This window comes from Chlorocebus sabaeus, chromosome 18 (assembly GCF_047675955.1).
Source record: "Chlorocebus sabaeus isolate Y175 chromosome 18, mChlSab1.0.hap1, whole genome shotgun sequence".
Classification (NCBI taxonomy): domain Eukaryota; kingdom Metazoa; phylum Chordata; class Mammalia; order Primates; family Cercopithecidae; genus Chlorocebus; species Chlorocebus sabaeus.
The window spans coordinates 42,142,673-42,166,927 of record NC_132921.1 but is presented as its reverse complement, the minus strand read 5'-3'; the positions used below and the strand labels follow the sequence as shown (position 1 = coordinate 42,166,927).

Below are 24,255 nucleotides of genomic sequence, written 5' to 3'. Positions count from 1 at the left end.
TAACCAAAAATACTATGAATTTTTTCCTCTCCTTCTCTCACTGTAAATAATTTCCCTGGATAACCTCAGTATAATTCCCATTTAATCAATTATTACTTTTATTTTTACATAAATATCTCTTCTGAAATGCAATCATTCTGCTGTCATAGAACTTAAAATCTAGGAAGAGCTTGGCAGATTATTTATTTTAGTTATTATTTTTCTTAATTCTTGCTCCTTTTACAGGCAAATAAGTTAAAAGCTTTAGATTATAAATTGCACACCTATTAGTCCTGAGTCGAAGTTTAGAACATTTTACACATTAATCAGGCTGCAAATTTTATGAGGATGTCTATGACATTAAACCTGGGGTCTGTTTGCCTTATTTCTTGACTTCTGAGCAACATTCAATCAATTGAGTATTGACCTCTTCCTTCTTCTTAAAACACTTTCTTCTTTAAGGTTTCATTGATTACACTCTAATTTTCTTGTGACATCCCTGAACGTTGCTTCTCAGCCCCACACAGTCTTCTTCTCCACTTCCCAACCAGGGAGTTGGAATTCTTCATGGCTCAGTCTAGTGCCTTTTCTTGTGTCTCTCATGGCTTCTCATGGCCTGTTATTCTTGCTGTATTCTTTGAACTTGGCAATGGAATAACAGTCTATCCACTTACATAAAGCAGATACTTTAAGATTTTCTTTGACATCTTTATTTCCCCCATCTCTCATATCCAATAAATCAGTGATCCATTTGATTTTAGGTCCTGAAAAAATATCGAAACTGATTATCTTCTCTTTATTTTTGTCATCACTACCCTGTTTTATACCACCAAAGTCTATTTCTAAGATTACTGCAACGGGCTAGTTGACATTGGTCTATCTCCACTTTTGACCTCAGACAATCCATTTCCGATATGGAGGTCAGAATAATCTTTTGAATACCTGCTCTCTTTGCATATACACACATTTGTATACCACATATATTCAAACATCAAACCCTTAAATAGCTACCTATTGCCTTTATGATATAAATGGACATCCTTATCAGGTACTACAATTCAATTCAGTGTCTACTTCATTATTTCATACATGTCGTCTCTTTAACATTTTCTCAGTATTTCAGTCCCTGTATTCTTGTAGGTTATAATCACATATGCCCTGTCCTTTATGATTCAAAACATTTTGCATGTTGTTCTTGGTGCTTGCAACACCTGCCTCCAGCCTTATTCCCATCATCTTTTAGTTCTGTTTGATAGTATAACTATTATAGTGGTTAAAAATTTGTCTTGGAGTCAAGTTGAGAGTACACAAATCATAGCTTCACTACTTCATAACAATGGAACTATGGACAAATTACTACATTTTGTGTTCTTTAATCTTCTCACTTAAAGTACAGGGATAACAATACTAACTAGTTCTTAGGTCTTTTATGATTATTAAATAGATTAATTCACATAAAGTGTTCAGGAGAGTGTCTGATACCCGTAAGTATTCCAAAATAATATATATCATTTTATTTATCTTTATTATACATTATCATTTTGAGCATCGTCTTCATTTTGTTGGTTTGCAAATGACTTTCTTCAAGAAATCTTTGCCCTCTAAACTAAATCAGACTACTCTTTAAAACCCTGTTTAATAGTTCACAGTTGATGAAATTAAAGTTATGTATCTCCCTAATAAGGATGCCAAAAATCACATCTTAGCACATTTTGAGAACATACCAGACACTCCACAAATATTTTTAAATAAATGAATGGCCTACTGTCTGTCTTAGTCTGTTTTCTGTTGTTGTGACAGAATAGCCTGATTTATAGAGAAAGGAGGTTTATTTCTTACAATTCTGCAGGTTGGAAAGTCTAAGATCAGGCAGCCACATCTGTTTGGCTTCTGGTGAGGGCCTCATTCTGTATCATAACATGGCAAGAGGTCATGAGTACAAAGGGTAAGAGGGATAAACTGGCTTTCATAACAGAAGCATTATGATGACAACTAACCCACTCCTGCAACAACCCATTAACCCATTAATTCATTAGTCTATTAATGTATGAATGGAAAAATCCATTAATGAGGACAGAGCCCTCATGAACTAATCACTTCATAAAGTCCCCACCTCTTAGTACTGTTACATTAGGGTTTAAATTTCAATGTGAATTTTGGAGAGAACACAAATTCAAACCATAACATTATTTAATATGGATGGTGACATACACTGTGAACACAATGCCATATACATATATCTGTAACATTGCAAAGCATTCTGAGACTTACAAGTTAAAACTGTTTATTTCATAGTTCGTGAAATTACCAAATTAATGGACAAAAGAAATCTGGAATTTGTGTCAAACCAGAACACTGGAATGAGAGGAAGCATTCCTATGCACTAAATTTTGAAATTAAAAAAAGTAATAAACAATGGGAGTATTACTTTTCAGTTTGATAAGCCCATCTAAATTATGTAATTCTAATAAATAATACAGGCTGAATACACAGATTTAGAAAACTTTATGGTATATCCACAGACAGTAAAAATCCACATATAAAGAAAACATGAATATTTAGTGTTCTTATGTTACCATTAAGAACAGTCACACAGTATCACAAACCATGTGGAGATGGTCTGATAGTATTCTCCAAAATTTTTTCATCACATACCTTTCTAAGTTAAAAAAAAGGAAATATATACCTACAAATATAAGTATATTTATTTAGGTACATATTTACACAAGTCCTATGATATTATATATATTATAAAACAGAAGCCAAAAAATATAAATTTTAATAGGACAAGATATAAAAGGAACTTACAAGTTGTAATGATTTATTTTCATGTCCTATTGGGTTGTCTTGCATATTTCCTGGAATAGGGGTATTCTACTTTGAAGACCCCGAGCCTGGCATAAGAAGCCGTAGTCTAGAACTGAGGCAGCCAGATGCCTACGCAGATAAAAAGGAATCCCCAGAGAATCTCCTACCCACCCCACAAGTGTTTATATCAGATGCTTTTGTGCAGATGAGGGAGCCTGTCCAGGGCTTGTCTGGGCATGCCTACAGTAAACTGGAGCATGACATGCGCACTGGGGGAAGTGGGCAGAGCCACAGGAATTCACACTAGTGCAGAGGAGGAGTCTGCTCCCTTGAGTTCCTGTGTGGTGGCCTGGGATTCATCTGTGAGGTCAAAGGCCTGTTAGCAGGACTCTATTTCACTTTGCTGAGGTTTTTTTTTTTTTTTTTTTTTCCGCCCAATAAAACCCTCCTCTACTCACCTTTCAATGTGCCTGCATGCCTAAATTTTCCTGGTCATGTGACAAGAACCCAGGTTTTAACTGAACTAAGAAAAGTTCTGCAACAGAATGTGTCCTGGACATCATCTAGATTTACTTTATTGTTGTTGCTTTCATTTTCAAGTTATTTCTTAGCAGAATTTTATCCAAAGATGGTAATTTCTCATTTCTTTCTTAGCCATTTTCCCACTTCCTACTTGTCTCTGATGAAAAAAAGTCATTTAAACTTGAGAGCTGTAGTAAGTTTTATTCAACATCAGGAATTTATTAAAAAGTATCAAGCCTGTACTTATTTCAAATTAAGATACTCCTTGTGGTTCATTTCCAGTGATCGGTAATCCCCATATCAAATCACTTTGCTGGGAACATTGGTATTTGATAAATACATTTACAGGGAGCAGTTATCTTCAAACTCCAGTCTCATCAAGCATTGTCCCACCACAAAATATGATCAAAGATTAAGGACTCCAGGGACTCATGGGCTCTAAACTCATCAGCTTTGAATCCTGCTATAAATTATCCAAATGAGGCACTTGGCAAGATTCTTAACTGATTGTGCTATTCGGAACGCCTCCATTTCAATTAGAGGTAACCATGATACATGACAGCAAAGAACAAAACTAATAATTTTCACTGATGTCAGGGAAGGTTATAGGACTTCAGGGAATTATAGCAAGTATTTCGAGAAATGCACATTCACAACAGCCTTCTTTGTCGGTGTGTCTGCTAGTTGAATGAGAAGCTTTTATTTTAGTTTCCTAGTTCATATCAGATGGGTAAAGAATGTATCCATATAAAAGTCTGGCTGACGGGGAAAATTGGTATGTTAAGGGCTAAAAATATCAATGCTAAACCCCCAATTCTGAATCCCTTAGGAGACCAGATGTGTCTTCAGTTTGAATCCTAAGTCTGGGCAAATGCTATGTAGGCAGATGAGGCAACGTGTGCAAGTCAGCAGAAGTTAAAAGACTCCTGAGTCACAAATGTCTGCTCCTCCTGGACTAGAAGCAATCTTGAAATCTCCACTTAATGTTACCTCATAAAGCCAATTGTAACTGGATATATCTGAGCAGTGTAAAACATCAGCTAACACTGTAGGTCCCTTACCTTTTAAAAGTGCCCTGAGGATACGCTTCCCTGAGTTTTTGAGGTTTCCCTGAACAGAAAACTGATCAGTTTCTTTTTAAAAGCAAACTCTGGGAATTGAGGAACTAGGTGTGCTACGTATCAATAGAAAGCAATTTGATTCACTGGTCTTGGCATAGATATAAAAGTCAGAAAAATCTGTTTTCTTGTGCTAATTGACTAATTACAAACTTTATGGCTTTGGCTTCATTTTTCTTATCACTCATTTCAAATAACACACTCCCTAATATTCTCCCCAAATAGGGTCATTAATTTAGTAAACATGTGTTGAGTAGCTACTACAGTAGTCCCTCCTTATCTATGGTTTTGCTTTCTGTGGTGTCAGTTACCTATGGTCAATTGCAGTCTAAAAATATTAAATGGAAAATTCTAGAATTAAACAGTTCACAAGTTTTAAGTTGCGTATTATTCTAAGTAGTGTGATGAAATCTCCCCCTGTCCTACTCCGTCTTGCTTGAGATGTGAGCTCTTTGTCCAGTGTATCTGCTCTGTGCACACGCCCTATGCCTGAGTCACTTAGTAGTCATCTTCATTATCAGATTGACTGTCACACTATCACAGGGCTCATGTATGTCACCTGTATTTCACTTAACTGTGGCCCCAAAGTGCAACCGTAGTGATGCTGGCATATTGTTATAATGACTCTGTAATATTCTTAGTCATTGTTGTTAATCTCTTACTGTGCTTAGTTTATAAATTAAATTTTATCATTGCAAACAAACAAAATAGCTTGTTTCTGAAACTCTACACAATTCTACAAAGTATGTATTATACTCTTAATTTTAATGATGAAGCTTAAGAATGGTGATATGTTCATAGAAACACGTGATTATGCAATTCTGTTCTTGTGGGAACATCATAGATGGTACTCAAACCTAACTGGTATACTCTATGACACACCTAGGCTGGTATACTATTGCTTCTAAGCTACAAATCTGGACAGAATGTTACTGTACTGAATACTGTAGGAAATTGTAACACAATGATAAGTAATTGTGTATATAAATTTACCTAAATATACATAAACTACAGTAAAAATGTAGTACTGTAAGCTTCTTCAAAATTTTTATTTTATTTTAGATTCTGGAAGTACATGTGCATGTTTGATACATGAGTATATTGTGTACTCGTGGGAATTGGACTTCTCGTTTTCCCATTATCCGAATAATCAACCTGGTACTGTTAAGTAATTTTTTAACACTCATTTCCTTTTTACTCTCCCCCATTTTAGTCTCCAGTCCCCTAATATTTCCATCTTTATGTTCATGTGTACCCATTATTTAGCTCCCACTTATAAGGAGAACATGTGGCCTTTGATTTCCTGTTTCTGAGTTATAATGTCCTCTAACTCCATCCATGTTGCCGCAAAGGACATGATTGTATTCTTTTTTTATGGCTGCATAGTATTCCATGGTAAAAATACGGTGTTATAATCTTATGTGACCACTGTGGTATATGTAGTACTTATTGACTGAAAAGTCCTTACATTGCACATGACTGCATGGGAAAAAACAAAACATGTATAGGGTTTGGTACTATGCACAGTTTCAGGCATCCACTGGTGTTCTTGGAGCATTTCTCACAGGTAAGAGAGGACTGTTGTATGTTGAAAAAAGTTTATTACCTATCATGGAAGGATACAAAAATTAGTAAGTTTGTTCTCCCTCACCTCAAAGAGTTTTTGTATGATCCTGCAGAAGACATATTAAAAACAAAAAGGCAAGAAGGCCTAGCTCTTCCTGACAGTTTATGATAATAGCTGTTTTTTTCTGTTCTCTCTCTCCCAAATTCATAACTCCAGAATAACCATGAGAATATCAGAGAAACCCAAATTGAGGAACATTCTAAAAAGCATCTTACCAGTACTCCTCAAATTGTCAAGGTCACGAAAAACAAGGAAAAAGAGAGAATCTGTTGCAGATCGGGGAGACTAAGACGATGTGATGACTAAATGCAATGTGGTATACTAGATTTTGGAACAGAAAAAAAAATTAGTAAGAAAAAACTGTTGAAATCCAAATAAAGCCTGTAGTTTCAAGAAATATACTAATACTGGTTTTCTAAGAAGTGTGCCGTGGTAATGTCACATACTAACATTAGGAGCCATTGGATGAGGGTTATACGAAAACTTTCTGTAATATATTTGGAACATCTCTGGAAATGTAAAATTCTCCCAAAATAAAAAGTTTACGGAAAAATTAAAAATCACAAATATAACTATAATGCAACGCAAGGTATGACAACTGCCACAAGATAGAAATGAAATTCTGTGGGACTTTGGAAGTGGAGAATATCACCTCTATGTAAATTGAAGACGAATGCTCTTGTAGCAGTATGCAAGACCTGTTTCAAATGCTTGCCCTAACCCTATGCAGCCCCCTTCTACAGACCCAAACCATCTGGCATTTTCTTTTTTGATTCAGGATAAAAGTCCAACCCTATCTTTTTCCGTGGGGAATAGGCTTGCAAGATCAGGGACCTATTCTGAGTGTCTAGCCTTAGATATAATAGAAAAGTGTTTTACTAGTATGCAAGACACAGTGATTCTATGTTTATCTAGCTGCATGAAATATACCAAGGTGGGTTGGGGAGGGTGCTATGGGAGCTGTATTTTGTTGCTCCAGATACTAATAGGATGCTTTGTCTGTAGACATTTTAAAAAACAATAAAGCCGGCCGGGCGCGGTGGCTCAAGCCTGTAATCCCAGCACTTTGGGAGGCCGAGACGGGCGGATCACGAGGTCAGGAGATCAAGACCATCCTGGCTAACACGGTGAAACCCCGTCTCTACTAAAAATACAAAAAACTAGCCGGGCGAGGTGGCGGGCGCCTGTAGTCCCAGCTACTCGGGAGGCTGAGGCAGGAGAATGGCGTAAACCCGGGAGGCGGAGCTTGCAGTGAGCTGAGATCCGGCCACTGCAGTCCAGCCCGGGATACAGAGCAAGACTCCGTCTCAAAAAAAAAAAAAAATAAAAAAAAAATAAAGCCTAATTATAAGTTGATATGTAATTATCAACTTACCGTGCACCACTAATTTTAAACAATATCAATGATAAAATTCTTCCTCCCATTGGAACGGACCATTTCCATCACCACCGTCCCCACTTCTATATTCCACTGCCAGGCAGTTTTGTCCCTGTAATAGAGAACCTGACTTGATTCTTTTGATGCTAGCCTGCTGACAACCGTTAATCCTCACTCTTCGCCCTTCCCCTTGTGCCTCCCATCTCAGCAAGCTGATATAAAAATCTGGGTACCTTTTTCTTCAGCACAGGTGGGAAGTTCAAACCATGCAAGGTCCTACACGTGTGCGCGAACCTTCACACTGGCTACATCCCATAAGCAACATATAAACTCCAGTCAGCTTCCTTTCCTTGGTCTCTCAGTCTCTTTTCAGATCTGCTTGGAAGATAACCTGCTCCCCCCAAGAAAGCCTCATTTCATGAGAAATAAATATTTGCATATCTTTTTTTTTTTTTTTTTGGAAATGGAATCTTACTCTGTCACGCCCACACTGGAGTGCAGTGCCGCGATCTTGGCTCACTGAAACCTCTACCTCGCGGCTTCAAGCGATTCTCCTACCTTAGTCTCCTGAATAGCTGTGACTACAGGTGCACACCACCATGCCCAGCTAATTTTTGTATTTTTAATAGAGACGGAGTTTCGCTATGTTGCATACACTTTTAGACAGTGTGTGTGTGTATGTGTGCGTGTGTGTTCGTGTGTGTGTGTGCTGCCATCAGACAGCCAAATCAAATTTTGTGTGTGGGTCAGTCCTATCTATGCATAAAGTGTCCACAACAGTTCCACAGTGTCAGGCACTGTAAAGAACCCCATTTAAGACATAGCTCACAGAGCAATCTTTGAAAGTCCAGAAGGTGTTTAAAAAAAAAAGAAAAAAAAAAGTCGATTACTATCCCCATCAGCTTCCTCTCATTTCACTTGGATTTTGATTCCTACATGTGCATGGGACCCTCTTTGTTCTGCCTCCCACTTCCTATCTCATCTTTGCAGGGTCCCCACTTCATTGTGCCATGTCTCTTACAGTTGAGTCAGTAAGTCCCATTAATTCTGAAATCTCACATTCTTCAATGCAAACCAATTTTTTTTTTTTTTTTTCTGGCTGAAATGGAAGGTTTGTCATAATATAATCCATTCGTTTACTGTGCTGAAATATCCTTTCCTCTCAAGAAGGGAAGATATGTAGGTAAAAATCTGGGACAGTGGCAGAGTGCTTCTCTGTGCGCCACCTGTAGGATGTATGTCATCCTAACTAGTTACATTCTCCTAAATCCCATTTCGTTTATAATACCAACCAAAGTTATAAAAGCAGCTGACAATTCCAGACTCTGCTGTCTCGTAACCCTGTCTTACTTACTTGGAATTGGAGAAATAATGCATGTGCATGTTTAAATCAGCCAGTGTCAGGTAAAGGAAGAGACAACATTTAGTGGCAGCCACTATTTCTGTGGAAACTATAAGACAGACCCACAACATAGATGTTCCAGAAAGAGAAAGAGAAAAAGAGTAAAGGGAGGTAGAAAAGAGAAAATATATATATGTGTGTGTATATATATATATGGTTCTTTACAGTGCCTGACACTGTGTGTGTGTGTGTGTGTATATAACTTTTCATTCTCGACCAGATTGTACAGATAAAGAATGATGAAAACATATTTCCTGAAAGATTAATTTCATCGACTTTGAGTGATTGGATAGAAATGTGAACTTTGTTTTTTCGACAATGAGGATGCAGTTTTTGAATCAGAAAATCATATTGCTATAAATAAGTTCTAGAAATACTGATTCTCTTGAATTTTTTAAAAATATGTAAATAAATGATGGAAGAAGATTCAGGACACTTTTATAGTAAAAGGATAAAGACAATTGAAATTAAAACAAAATTTTAGATGCCAGAGACATCGTACAAACAGAATAAATAGAACTTGATAACTAAGCAAGATAGTTTTCTGTTGGTAAGCATAAATAACTATAACCAGGAGTAATGGCAAGCGAAGGGACTGCTTTGGATAGAAAATTATGAATTCAACCATTAGAAGAAAAAACCTAGATACTATCAAAGTCCTTTAACAAATTAAAGAATTTTGCAAATGTTAGTTCCTTTTTACCTTTCTCTGCTGTTTGTTTTACAACCCCGTAGCATATATACTACAAAGGGTAAAAGATTTTGAATTCATAACAAATGGGTGGACTAGCAAGTTTATTTTATTAATTTGTTCATTTTTATTTGTCTAAATTTAAGAGTTGCATGTGCAATTTTGTCACATGGCTGTATTTGCATAGCAGTGAAGTCTTAAGCAGGTATGTATTAAAGTTATTATATTTAATAATCACTAAAGAACTTGCAGTTTTACTTCATGTCATGCTCATTGCAATGGTTAAAACTGCCCTACCAAACTGAGTTGCCCATGCTCAGCTGGAGAAGGCCTAGAATTTTTTGTTCATTCAGCCTCCAATCTTCTAGTACTATGCCTTTGTTCATAACTAGAAATACAAAAGAGAAGAATTCAGCAAAAGACATCTTTTCCTCTTTGTCCATCTGCATCACCAACCATTATGGAGGGAAAGGGAAAAGGGAGGCGAATTTATGGCTTTTAGGTTTTTGATATGAGGTCTCTCATGACATTTTACAAAAGTTCATATATAATTTAATTATCAAACACTCAGAAAGCTGCATGGCCCTTTTATTAGGTAGATAGACCAAATGACCTAGAAAGAGAGTTTGGTGTCTACTGGTAAAGTCAATACCGGGAGTCTTAAATCAATTAGGTTGGAACGCCAAAATATACGTGTATATATTCTGTGGCCCGGATATAAGATAATTTCTTAGCTGTACACAGAAAGTGCTAAAAATATTTTTTGATTAGTGAGAGTATAAAGAAGGTATGTGCTTCATAGCTTCACATTAACTATGGAGAAGTTTTGTCTCCTATTGTGTAGCATAAGGAAATGTATTACACAATGCAGCAGTTCATAAAACACTTATGCAATTGGGCATGTGAGTTTTATAAATATTTAGTGTGTAGAAATCTTGCTTTGTGCTTCTCTTAAACTTGTTACAGTACCACACACAGGGCTGGACGTGTATTAATAAATATTTCACTAAATGATTGCTGGGGAAAACAATCAGTAGTTAATTACCATTTCCTCCAGAAAACTAACACTTTCAGTAGTTAGGCATTAAATCTGAGAAGTATTTCTCATGTTTACACAGTTTGTAGAATGGATAATAATAATATTATTGGTTAAAATTCACTCAATTTTTGTTCACTGTGGTAAGTTTAGGCAATGGACTGAAATGACATGTATTACCAGCTTTGAACTGCTATTGCTGCTAGTACTAGATGATATCTCAAATTCTGGGAAAAGAAAAAAAAGGGGGATAATTCTGCAAATTTGTTCTAGACTCGACCCACTATGAATAAGATATATGTCTTACCTATTTTAAGGGATCATAGAATGCAAAACATGTCATTAATTTATTTACAGTTATTTGAAGAAAAAACGAAACACCAGCACATAACCCAAATCTATCAATTGTAAGACTTTACTTACTTTCAGACTATCTATCAATTCAAAATATTTTTCAACAAAAGGTGTTTCATGTTATATTTGTTCAACAACCTTGTCTAAGAGGTTAATGCCAGCACCTTACTAATTAACAATTAAACCTGTTTTGATTTTTTCCAAAGCCCAATTTTTGCCCCTTTCTACAAATATTGATCATGTTTAATTGTCTGAAATCTACTGTGTTTATAAAACAAATTCAAGTTTTTGTAACTGATGGCTTTGACCTTGGTAGTGACTTTGTGTTAGACTTCACAAAGCTAACTAGACTCCAGAGCCTGCACTATTAAACCATACACTCACAGCACAGATTATGCCAAATGGGCAAAAATAAATAAATAAGAGCCTGAGGCTAGTTGGGTTGAAGGAGTGGGGGTTGGGGGAGAGGCATAAGTTAATGGCAGGTTTTCCTGACTCTGCGCCACATTCAGACTCTGCTCAGCTCCACTCACTGCCACATGCCACTGTGCTTTCCCGTCCCCCGTTCACACAACTACTGCAAATGGTATCATTTTGCAACTAATTTACTCGCTTAGTTTTGGCCATTAGTCATTCCCAATATCCTCAATCTGCAGGTAATTTTCCACATTATTAGTTACCCACCTGTCTTATTAAACTGGACTTTCTGAAACCCTGTGTGCCTGCATTTTCTGTACCTTTAGATCAAGCAAATAATTGCCCGTACCTGGATGGAAGAATTTAATAGGAAGATTATAGTTGATTCCAAAAGTTAATAACTATAGCATCTGGTTTCCCTTTTTAACATTTAAATGACAATGAGGACGCAGTTTTTGAGTAGGAAAATCATACTGCTGCAAATAAATTCAGTGTTCATGGAGAGAGAGAATGAGAATGAGTCAGCATATCATAGTCTAAAATCTTTTTATCTTTTGTGGTCAGGTTAAATATAAATGGGCAGAAGATAGGTTGGAATCTTTCACTAATGTACTTCAACTTTGACCTCAAAAGACCCATCTTGATCACATTAAGGGAAAGAAACTTCCATGATAGGAAACTTAGCTCCCCAATAAGGACAATGGCCAAGTCCTCTGCTTTTGTGCGGTATCTCTGAAATCTTTGGTTGCTCTGAATGAGAGAATACAGCTGCTGTGAGACATTTTCAACTCATTTTTATTCACATCTCCATAAAACCATCTGCACAGGATGTCTTTTCAAATATTGCTGGGTGAAACTTGGGACATTATTTTCTAAACCAGGTCAGGAAAATCCAGCACAAAAACCCCAAAACTTCCAGCACTGAGGGTCAGGATTGCAATTTGCCAGGAGTCTAAGGAGAGTACCTCATTTGCAATTAAATTGACATTCATTTTTTATCAAAAATAAATGTGTCTGGCCACAATATTTGCTTGGAATTATAAGTCTGATTTTTAGTTGAAAAAGAGTTCCATATTTGCCAGTAATGAAAACAGAAAGCCAAAATATTTCCAGAAATCATCATACATATTTTTCTTAAACAACACAACATCAAGCTTTGAGACTCCCAGGACTTGATATGAAATGGGCAAAATGGAGAAAATGACAATTATACAACCTTCATATTAAGGTACTTTAAAGTTTATGTAAACATCAACTTAAATTTTGGAAGCCCTTGATTTTCTGTATCTAACTTCTAGCCCATCTTCTCCTACCTCTTCTAAATACAAATGTACCCTCGTTTGTTAATGAGGAATAGTTGCCAGGAAAATGGTCTACTTTGAGAAGAACCTAAAATGGAAGCATGTTTTAGGGTTACAGAATTTAAGTGCACACCACTGGTTCTATCCAGTGGCTTCCATATGACATTCTTCTTCTTCTTCTCAAATATTGCTTGCTTCGCTGAACTTTTGCACATCTTATTATCTATACTGAAGATTTCTTTTTCCTTATGTTTTTGCTTTTTCTCTTTACATACTTCCATGCCTGCCTAATTGTACTACAAACACACTGTGGGCAGGAGTCTAGACCTAGGGTTCACAAACTGTAGCCATCATGCTCTATTCCGTTAGCTATATATTTTTATAAATAAAGATTATTGGAGTTCAGTGATGGCCATGTGTTATGTATTACTTAATGCTGCTTTTGTGCTGCAACAGACTTGAATAGGTATCCTAGAGATTGTATGGGTCACTAACAAACAAACAAAAAGTATGCTGATCTCCGGGCTAGGCTTCCTGGTACTCTTTCAATGATGCTCTACTTTTTGGCTTTCAAAATGCTCTGAAGACATTGCATTTTAAGGGTAGGCAGGCCGTAGTATACAACAGTTCCCTAAGACACAGTCATAACCACAGAATATTAAATATTGTATTTTGCTGAGGAATTACCTCCAATGTTTAGAGAGTACAGCAAAGTTTTACATCCAAGTCTGGCTCAAACTGGGGGAAGTGGTTTCCAACAATGTCAGAAGTGACAGTATGAATATGACTTCCTGAACCACCTTCCCTAAGGCAATTATCTGTGATAAAGGGAAAAATGGCAAAATAACATTATCAAGATGCTCACAATCTTAACCTTTGGTACTGGGAGATCTTTGATCTTGTTCTTGTAACCTCTTGACACTTCATCAATTTGGTCTTCATACATTAGCATTAAGAAAAAAATTCTTAAATCTTCTCTTAGACATCTTATCCTCCCTCTTCCTTTCCGCACCCATGGGATGTCCCTTAAAGCCTGAAGATGTACTTACAAGAAATATTAAAACATAGTCCAGAGTCACATCTAGAGCCTTAGTTATGAATGTCTAGCAGCATTTTTTGTTTGTTTCCTCAGAGATATTCTAACTCCAACGAAATGGAAAAAGAGAAGGAAACTATGTGCCTCATCATTCATATTATTTTCATCCAAAGAGAGCCTCTAACAGTGAATGTGGACATCTGTCCTACAAATATCACATCACCTGTCTGGAATAAAACACCAGAGGTGAGATAAACTAGATGAACGGAACCCTTGTGGCACTATTTGATACACTCCATGGAAAACAGCAGCCCTGTTTCTTATGCCAGGGAAGATGTGAGAAATAGAGATGTTGAATTTGGCCTATATTTTTATACAGTGTATTGTTAGCTCCTATTCAGAATAACCTATAAAGCATCCAAGTTTGAGAGTTTTCAGCTTCGTAGGGGTTCAAGCTAATTCTCATTTATGTATTAGATTTCAACACAAGTGAAATTGTAACTTAATACACTAACCTGGGATTGTCAGAGCACTTAACTATTTAGTGAGTATGGAAATAGTTACAGGACATGGTTTAGATGCTGTCATGCTGTATGGTTTTGTTAATTGATGGTCCTGGACATATACCTAGGTGTCTGCTTTCCCTCCTCACATTCGAACATGGGGAGAACCAAATGTCTGCATATCTTCCTGAGAGTGAATACATAGAAATCCCTCCCTTCTTTAAAATAATGGCACCCTTATTTCTAATTATTTTTCTTAAAGATGTATTTACAGGAAAGGATTAACTTTTTAAACTTTTCTTAAACTAAGACAACCCGTTGCCAAGAGGCCTCTGATATCCTGTCAGGAGCCAAAACTGAGCAACTGTCAGCCAAAATCTGGGAGAAAAAGAAGAGAGCTTCAAATGAGAAAGCAGTTGTCTGGAGCCACTGGGAATCCATTGGCATGGAACCAGATTAACTAAAATCCACAGGTCTGTTTCCTGCATAAACAGGTGAAGACAGGGCTGGGAGAGGTGTGAAAATAGTTCTTCAGCCACACTCGATAATCTGTGGTTCCCAAGGTGCCCTCCTACATCTGTTTGCATTTTGGCAGCAAGGTATTCCAGGCCCTGATACTCAACAGTATAACAGGCACTTTATACAAGGAAAAAAGTAGTGAAATCTTGATTATTTCTCATTCAAAGTTAATGTAATGTAATTCTTTTGAGTATTTTCATTTCATTTCATTTTCAAAAGAATTTAAACATAGTTAGAGAAAGTAAATTTTTACCAATCAACTTCTATGAGGTGGAAATTTTTAATTTTTTAAAAATGAGAACTTCAAAACGGAAACTCACTTTAAGTGTGAGACTGTGAATTTACGTATGCCCTGTCATCTATTGTCTTTTGGGAAAATATTCTAACTTGATGAGAAAATACTTCCCATTTTCTTTTACTTATTGTATTCAGATAAGGGAGAGAGAGAGAGAGACAAATGCATTATCCTGTGCTAGAGTTGTGTGAATGATTATTTAAAGTGAGTAGCTCCCATCCTGGCCAACATGGTGAAACCCCGTCTCTACTAAAAATACAAAAAAATTAGCTGGGCTTGGTTGTGCGCACCTGTAGTCCCAGCTACTCGGAAGGCTGAGGCAGGAGATCTCTTGGACCTGGGAGGTGGAGGTTGCAGTGAGCCGAGATCACGCCACTGTTCTCCAGTCTGGGTGACAGACCAAGACCCTGTTTCAAAAAAACGAAAATAAAAATAAAAATAAAGTGAGTAACTCATGGTCTATGTCTTCCAAGACATAGCATTATATGGAGTTGCAATTGGTAGTTTCCACCAAAATCACTATACGGAGGACAATCAGAAAGGAAGTCCCTGTAATAGCATGGTTGAAGATGATGGAAACATGAACTAGGGCATTAGTAGTAAGACTGGAGAGAAGGAAAATAATTCAACAAATTTTCTTGTTTTCCCACTATATAAACAATGCATGTCAACACATGATCCTTATAGGTATAGTAGAAAATATGTATAAGCTAAATAATAAAGGGTAAATGTTTAGATTGCACCATCAGGTAACAACTTAGTATGTCTATGTGTGTCCATTTTAGTATTTGTGTCTGAAATAGAAACATATATGAGCAGGAATTGACATGAGTTGGAAATTAAGTATCCAGATTGAGGTGGAGGCATATCTAAGATGATTTGTTATTACTATCTGAACCTGAGTTTTAAATGGCACAGATAACATCAGTAAGCTTTTCAAGTATTATTTTGTTCTTAATGTTATAGGACCATCTACCTATAATTCATCTAAGCTGAAATAATAGTAATACTAATGCCAATAATCTTGTATATGCGCTTAATATGTACTATGGGCCAGGTACTCATCAATGATTTTTTACAGTGTTTCATGTAATCCTCACAATAGTCCTATTCTGTAGAGGCTATTATGTTCACTTTGCAGATGAAAAAACATTGGCTAAAAGTAATTTGCATAAGAATACATAGCAAGTAGGAAGCCTTTATTGCTGTGTTGTTAACACTACTTGAGTCCAAATTCTGAACCACTGTGCTCTGTGGCCTAGGATAAGTATTATTTATTTTGTTTCCTTTTCTCTTCCATCCTTACTTATGTCTTAATATTATTGTGTAGTTTATCTCCAAGACATTGTAAGTTCCTTTATTTCAATGACCATATTCTATATTTATTTTCTTCCATACTTCCACCATGCCCAGAAAAGAAATTTTGAAAGATTGATCTTTTATTGGCAAAAACTTGAACATGGTTGGGATACCTATAGATAATCTAAGAATTTCAACTTTGACATTTTAACTACTGAAAAATTATCACTAATTAGCATCTTAATCCTATCATCATGCAGCACATACTGCAATAGATATCTCTAAATTTTCTGGCAAATTCAGTCAATGGGAATCTTCATAATAGTTAATGCAAGACACAGAAGCTATAGAATTGTGACAAGGGGTTGTTCTTACTGATCACGTTCTGCAGGTAACTTCCTAGACTTTATTTTGTGTTGGTGCACATAACACAAAACTCAGAAAGGAATGAAATGAAGGCATTTCTCTCCCCCCACTTCCTTCTCTGATTCTGTTAGTCCTTTTCATATGTGAAGGCAGTGTCTCCTTGGGCTTCTGTCCAAAAGCAGGATCAGAATAACCCTCCCTAAGCTTGTGGCAAGAAAGCCAAAGGGATGGGACTGCATGAGGTCAGACGCCCCATTCTGCTGCTGATCACTTTGGCCATGTTGCTACTCAGGTCTCCAGTGCCACACAAGCTTCTGAAGTAATCTTGATATATCACCTTGTGATAAGTAGATCTATGGGGAAGTCGAGCAAGTTTCCCAATTTTTTTCAGAAAATACAGATTTATTTAGGTATAATCTCACTGCTAGATTCTCATTCTTGGATGCCAGTCCACATAGGTGGGCCCTTTCCTGTGTCTCATTACCCTGAAAATAAAAGTCCCATGGATAAATCCTCCTACAGGTTGCTCATGTTGGTGCCTTGACTACTCCCATCTGAAAACACATCTTGCCATCCAAGAGCCTGTCACCTCCTACCTTGTTGGCAGCTGCTTGAGTTGGGAGCACACTATTTAATAGCGCGATGCTGATGAATACTGGGAAGAACAGTGACAAGCCTAAGTGCTGTTTTACACCCCATTTAACCAGGGGAGACACATCTGTTTATTTTTGTTTCAGAGGAAGAACAAGGCTTAGTCTTCGTGACAAGGTCACAAGTCCAACCCCAGGATTCCTTGTGGGGAGATCACCAAACTTCTCCAGATAATCGATAACAGAATGCCAACTGTGAGTTCTTCAAATAGAGATCCAAGGACATGATTTTGTCTGGCTAAGATGGAACAGACCCAGATATAACACAAGCATGAACAGTCCTCTTTTGTCTGCGGGCTCACAGCCTGTCCTGCTGTTAGCCCTAAAGTTCTCATTTGGCAAAAAGCCATGCTATTACTTCATAGAGACCAAGATATTTGAAATGCAGAGAGGTATACCACTGACTAAAGGGAGAACAGTAATGCATTTTCTTTTTCCATATTTTGTTTAAATATGCATTTCTCAAGAATCATATCTTTATAAAAGGCTTATAATTTCGCACACTCATAGTTTAGTTATTAAATAAACCTTCATGATGCTACACAGCCCCACTGTATTTTTAGGGAATATGAAGTCAAATAGCCTGACTCAAATTTTGCCTCTACCGTCTCCCATCTGTAATCTTTGGCAACTTTCTCCACTTTTGTGCTTTAATTTCTTCCTCTGTAAAATAGGAAAAATTACTTATCAGATTAGCATGAGAATTAAATGAGATAGTGTTGATGATGAGCTTAAATTTTATCTTACAATCCCTGAGATATAATAATGAACTTATAATGCTACTTTTAATAGTCATAGTGTGTCTGGAATTGAGTTCTTGGTCTCACTGACTTCAAGAATGAAGCTGCAGACCCTCGCAGTGAGTGTTACAGTTCTTAAAGGTGGTGTGTCCGGAGTTTGTTCTTTCTGATGTTCGGACATGTTCAGAGTTTCTTCCTTCTGGCGGGTTCTTGGTCTTGCTGGCTTCAGGAGTGAAATTGCAGACCTTCGTGTGAGTGTTACCGCTCTTAAGGCGGTACGTCTGGAGTGGTTCGTTCCTCCGGAGTTGTTCATTCTTCCCAGTGGGTTCGTGGTCTCCCCAGGAGTGAAAATGCAGACCTTTGCAGTGAGGGTTACAGCTCATAAAGTCAATGCAAACCCAAAGAGTGAGCTACAGCAAGATTCATTGCAAAGAGCAAAAGAACAAAGCTTCCACAATGTGAAAGCGGATCCAAGTGGGTTGCTGTTGCTGGCTTCAGCAGCCTGCTTTTATTCCCTTATCTGACCTCACCCACATCCTGCTGATTGGCCCATTTTACAGAGAGCTGATTGGTCCATTTTGACAGGGGGCTGATAGGTGCATTTACAATCCCTGTGCTAGACACAGAGTGCTGATTGGTGTATTTATAATCCTCTAGCTAGACATAAAAGTTCTTCAAGTCCCCACTAGATTAGACACAGAGCATTGATTGGTACATTCACAAACCTTGAGCTAGACACAGAGTGCTCATTGGTGTGTTTACAAACCTTGATCTAGACACAGAGTGCTGATTGGTTTATTTACAATCCTTTAGCTAGACATAAAGGTTTTCCAAGTCCCCACCAGACTCAGGAGCCCAACTGGCTTTGCCTAGTGGATCCTGCACCAGGACTGTGGTTGGAGCTGCCCGCCATCTCACACTGTGCACCTGCACTCCTCACCCCTTGGGTGGACAATGGGACCAGGCACCCCAGAGCATGGGGCAGTGCCCATCTTTGAGGCACGGTCTGCCTAGGAGCAGGGAAAGGGCTGGGGGCCAAGGGAGGGGGCAGAGGGGGGGCAGAGGGAGGTGGGGGCATAGGGAGGTTGGAGTAGGGGGTGGAGGCATAGGGGGGTGGGAGTGGGGAGTGGAGGGTGAGTGGGGGTGGGGAGGTGGAGGGGGGCAGGGGGAGGGGGCTCAGGCAGGGGAGGGGCTTGGGCATGGTGGGCTGCAAGTCCAGAGCCCTGCCAGGTGGGGAGGTGGCTGAGGCCCAGAGAGAATTCAAGCACAGTGCAGGCGGGCCGGCAGTGCTGGGGCACCTGGCGCACCCTGTGCAACTGCTGGCCGGGGTGCTAAGCCCTTCACTGCCCTGGCTGGCAGTGCCCACCGGCTGCTCTGAGTGCGGGCCCACTGAGCCCGTGCCCACCGGGAACCCGCGCTCGCCTGGGAGAGCAGCGGCAGCCTCGGTTCCCGCCTGCGCCTCTCCCTCCACACTTCCCCATAAACATAGGGAGCTGGCTCCGGCCTCGACCAGCCCAGAGAGGGGCGGCGGGCTTAAGGGCTCCTCAAGCGCGGCCAGAGTGGGCACCAAGGCCAAGGAGGCTCTGAGAGAGAGGGTGAAGGCTGCCAGCACGCTGTCACCTTTCAATAGGAGGTAATCAAATGCCTAGGCAGATAGCAGTGGATCCCAGGCGAAAGCCCATGTCCAAGCCGAAGACAGTTTACAGCCTGAAAGCCAACCTACATGTTAACTCCTCTGACTAGATTGAGAACCTGCCTGCCTGTTAGGCACACTTTCCTCTGATTGATCCCCACCCTTCACCTATTTTACATGTGCCTATCCTTTCCTAGTTAGTTTACTACAGTCATGCCCACCTTTGAGTGGTGTCTTCCCTTTAAGCTTTTTTGCATACTCACAAACCAATCAGCATACACTCCCCATTCTGAGTCCAGAAAAACCCTGGACCCACAGAGTATCCTCATTCTTCTTGGACACAGAACAAGAGCTCAGGAGCTACCAAACAAGGGTACAAGCTATAATACGGGCTGTGTGCGCCTGTGCCTGACCAGCTGTGGGCTGAGCCAGTGTGCCAGCTAGACTCAGCCGGGGGGGCCAAGTGGGTGAGGCACCTCCAGCAGCAAGGCGAGGTGCATCGCCGGCCAGAGGTCCTGACTGGCAAGGCAACTGAGCAATTTCCTGTGTCGCTTTAATTTCTAATACAATTAATAAGTTTATTTTTATTACTTTTCCTTAATGAAAGTACTGTGAGTAAATAAACTTTGCCAATCTAAAGCAGGTGTCATTCCTGTGACTTGAAATAAGAGAGCCTAGCATAGTGAAAATCATTGTTCCAGGAGAGGAAAATTTTAAGTTCCAATTAATTTTTAGCCACCAAAACTCTAACTTGTTTTCATGCAATGTGAGACAACTTATTATGAATTTAGGAATGGCTGCAAAAGTGCTTTAATTAATCAAAATGCTCTTTAATTCCCTAATTTGAGAATTCCTCCATTAAACTGTTTATTTTTTTTCCCCCTTTGAGTATGGGCGTTATGATGTGAACTGATACTTGCACTAAAAGTATCAGTTTAAGCTTTACCAATTATTTATACTTGTACCTGAATTGCTAATACTATTTTGCTATCAAATTTTAAAAGAGAAGCAAAAAAGTTTAGGTGCTTTGTCTTCATATTTCTAGAAGAAATAGGGTCTCAACCAATGAAATAGCATATGAATGGAAAATTTTCTTGTTAAAGAATATTGCACAGTTCATGACTTTGTATGAGGTCTTATATTCCCTGGAAATATTTAGCAAATGTCTTTTCCCAGACCCTGAACTGAGTACACCTCTCTCCCAGAGTTAAAGCATGGTTACTGTACTTACAAGGACTATTTTTATCTTTGTGCTTCAGCACAGGATCAGATGATGTAATAATACCACATTGAAATGAGAGAATTCTTTAGGGGTCTTTCATCCAAGGATCTGAGGTGCTTCATAAACATTAATTAATTTTCCTAACACCTCTGTGAGGAGAGAATTCTATTTTTTGTACTAGTTAGACATGCTAAAGTAATGCCACCAGCACTTAGACAGAACGCAGGCTTCAGAACAAGCCCAATCTTTCTGTATTAAGCAAAAAGTTCCCTTAATTGGGTTCATGTTAAGGAAGGTGAGGAAAGGGACAGAGATGTTAAATGCATCACAGAAAGAAGTCACAGCATGACTCACAAATCCAGGGACTCCAATGACAGAGCTGAGCCTTCGCAGGACGCCCTTGGTCAAATGCATACAACCGAGGGGCAGTATCATAGAGAAACTATGTACTAAATCACAAAAGAAAGCAAAGAGAAAGAAGGTACAGTCCAACTTCAGAGCCCATTATAAAATAGCTTTTCCATAACCAACAACGAACGATCCTTCTGCTTTATGAGTCCCGATTATTGCTATTGAATATAGCCTGAAAATTTTTCTCTCTTTTAATTCATTTCCTCAGATAATAAGGATTTATTTGGGAGTTTCAGCTTCCTCTTTTTTCTTTCATTCCTTTTCTCCCTTACCAAACTCTACATCTGGTTTCTCTGTAGTTAAGTCTTAACATTGATAATGTCTAATCAGTACTTATGACTTTCAAAAGTTTTCCTCAGAATCTCTTATGTATTTTAAGACAATCTGTTTTGACCGAGATGTTCAGTTTTGCAGAACATACTAATAACTTGGAGCTGTGGCAGAAGTGTCTAATGTATCTACATAAATTGATGTGTCCTAAATGAACACACAGAAATGTCATGGTTCAGCACTAGACTGATAACCTTCCAGGTACCAATTTCTATTTTAGCAACCAGGCAAGGGGTTGAGGAGATGAATAACTCTTCTAAAAATGATTAAATAGGCCTAGCACAAGATAAAAAATAAATTTATGCCTTTCTGTTCCAGATTTGAAAAAAATACAAAACAATCTTAGGGTTTTACTTTTATTTTTAAAATATATTTCTTATTTTCTGTCAAGAAGCAGTATGAGTTTTCAAAAAAGACTAAAGAGTAAAGACCCCTAAATTCCAGCCCACTCTGCCTCTTACTTGCTGTGTCTAAGTTTCTCCATTTGTTAACATATTATATCATATAATTTTTGTAATTTCAACAAAGGAAACAGATTTTAAAATATTGAAATAACAGTAAAGATTCTATGTCATGCCATTATGACTAGTACCAGAATGGGATTGGGCTCAAGTTAAAATAACTTACCTATAAATTCCAGTGGTCTCATATGGATTGATTTATCCCTCTTACCTATCATCTGTGGCTAGGGATAGAGAACTAAAGCGACCTGTGGTATCCATGCTTTTATTAGTCAAATGTGCACAAGATTGGAGTGAGGCAAGGAACTTGGTAACACCAGTTGAAATCACTGTTTAGTGACTGAAAGCACATTTTCTAAATATAGGCAATAGAAGGTCTCAACAGACTCAATAAAGTTTGTATATTACATCCATCTCCGATTTCCCACAGCCTAACAGAGAACTGAGTGAAACAGTAAAACTTTACAGAGTTTTTCATTTATTGGAGTAGATTAAAAAATACTGTCACATAGTTCTGGCCACATTCTCACCAGATCAGTTCCCTGACTCAATTTATTCTCCTTTCACCGTATCCCCCAACAATCTTGGTCAGTCTTTTAAATTTTTCAGGGCTTTCTATTTCTTAGTTTCACAAATTGAGAAAATTATTTCCTCTCTTAGGACTAAGTCTCACTTCTTTAAGCCCACATTTCCAGGACTGGTAGATGCCCTTTCCACTAGCACGAAGAAAAATCTAACCTGCCAAGACATTGGTCTGACTCTATATTGCCTAGATTTGAATTGTTTGATTTTAAAGCACAATCTTGGGAAGCGTTTCACCCAGGCTGCACTGCACCAATTCTGTAAATTTGTCATTCATGGCCTTTTAATTTTTCCAGCATGATGGGAAATGCATTATCCTCTCAATCCACATTCCATATCTTCTGCGAAAGCATTCACAAGACAGTACATATGCATTTACAAGGCAGTCTAAATCCAGATTTAATGACGAAAATGTCTTAAAAATTGCTGAAGATATTTCTGCCAAAAATTATGCTGAATAGAGTTTGTTAGATAATACACTAACATTCTCTTCTTAAGCAGAAGTGAGAGGTCACATTTTTGTTACATGCTTTACATTTGAGCATTGAAAAATCCATGACATACATTTTCAAAAAATCGGGCTATAGATGAATCAAGTACAAATTTTAGTCTTTATCCTAAGGGCAACAATTTCTTCAATTTCTTTTAAAATCTAGTAGCTGTTTTTCCAGTTTTGAAAAAAATCTGAAGTAAATTCTTCTACTTATTGGTGCTAACTCTAGGTGCTAAATGCTTTACATGTTTAATTCTCACAATTGCACTGTAAATTATAAGTGATTATTCCAATTATATACATTGTATAGAACAAACCTAGAAAGGATTGGTATCTCTGAAACTACCGGAAATAAGTTGTGATGTCAGAATGAGAATCCAACTTCTTTTGACAAAAAGTCCATGATCTTTGTGAATATTTTGTGTGACCATTACACTCTCCAGATGAAATTCAAAAGTGTATATTCAAGTCCTTAAAAAGCAAAATAAACAAACATTGACTGAGTTTTGGTTAAAATTTTGAACTCATTTTTATATGATGTGGAAAGAATTTTTATGTTTATAATATCTAATTTTTCCATTTAAAAACATGATAGTTTGTTGATTCAAATCTTCTTTTGCTTTCAAAGCATTCAAAGATAGACTTTTAAATTTGTTGAACTTTATTTCATGACTCATAATACAGTTTATTTCAATATAAGTTCTGTGGGCAAATCAAAAGAATATTTATTCTGAATTTGGTGAGTTATTTTACAAATGACAATATAATACTTTAAGTTGACGTTTTTGTCTATATTCTTGCTGGTTTAGGGATAGATGATTTCTCAGTTGATGAGAGCCAGGGATAAATTAATTTTTCCATATGTATTTATATATGTATAAATGTCATATAAATATATGTTATATATATATATATTTTTGTGTTTTTTTCTCTTTTTCGTTTCACTTCTATAAATTTAGTTTCCCATATATTGCAGCTATATTGTTTGTGCATACTCAACAAACTTTAAGTTTGCTATGTCTTCGTCTTCTTCATGGAGTGACTTTTTATCATGTTGCTCTCTACCTCTGGTAAATTTATTT

The 24,255-nt window shown here is 37.7% G+C and overlaps 1 long non-coding RNA gene across 1 annotated transcript in view; it reads right to left on the bottom strand.

Annotated features, from left to right (window-relative positions):
- The window catches only part of LOC119618479 (uncharacterized), a 30,314-nt gene extending 27,368 nt beyond the window's left edge, over positions 1–2,946 (bottom strand). Inside the window, exon 1 of the long non-coding RNA XR_005234772.2 lies at positions 2,788–2,946. This is a non-coding gene — a long non-coding RNA (uncharacterized lncRNA). The remainder of the gene's footprint in view (positions 1–2,787) is intronic.
- Between the last annotated feature and the right edge of the window lie 21,309 nt (positions 2,947–24,255).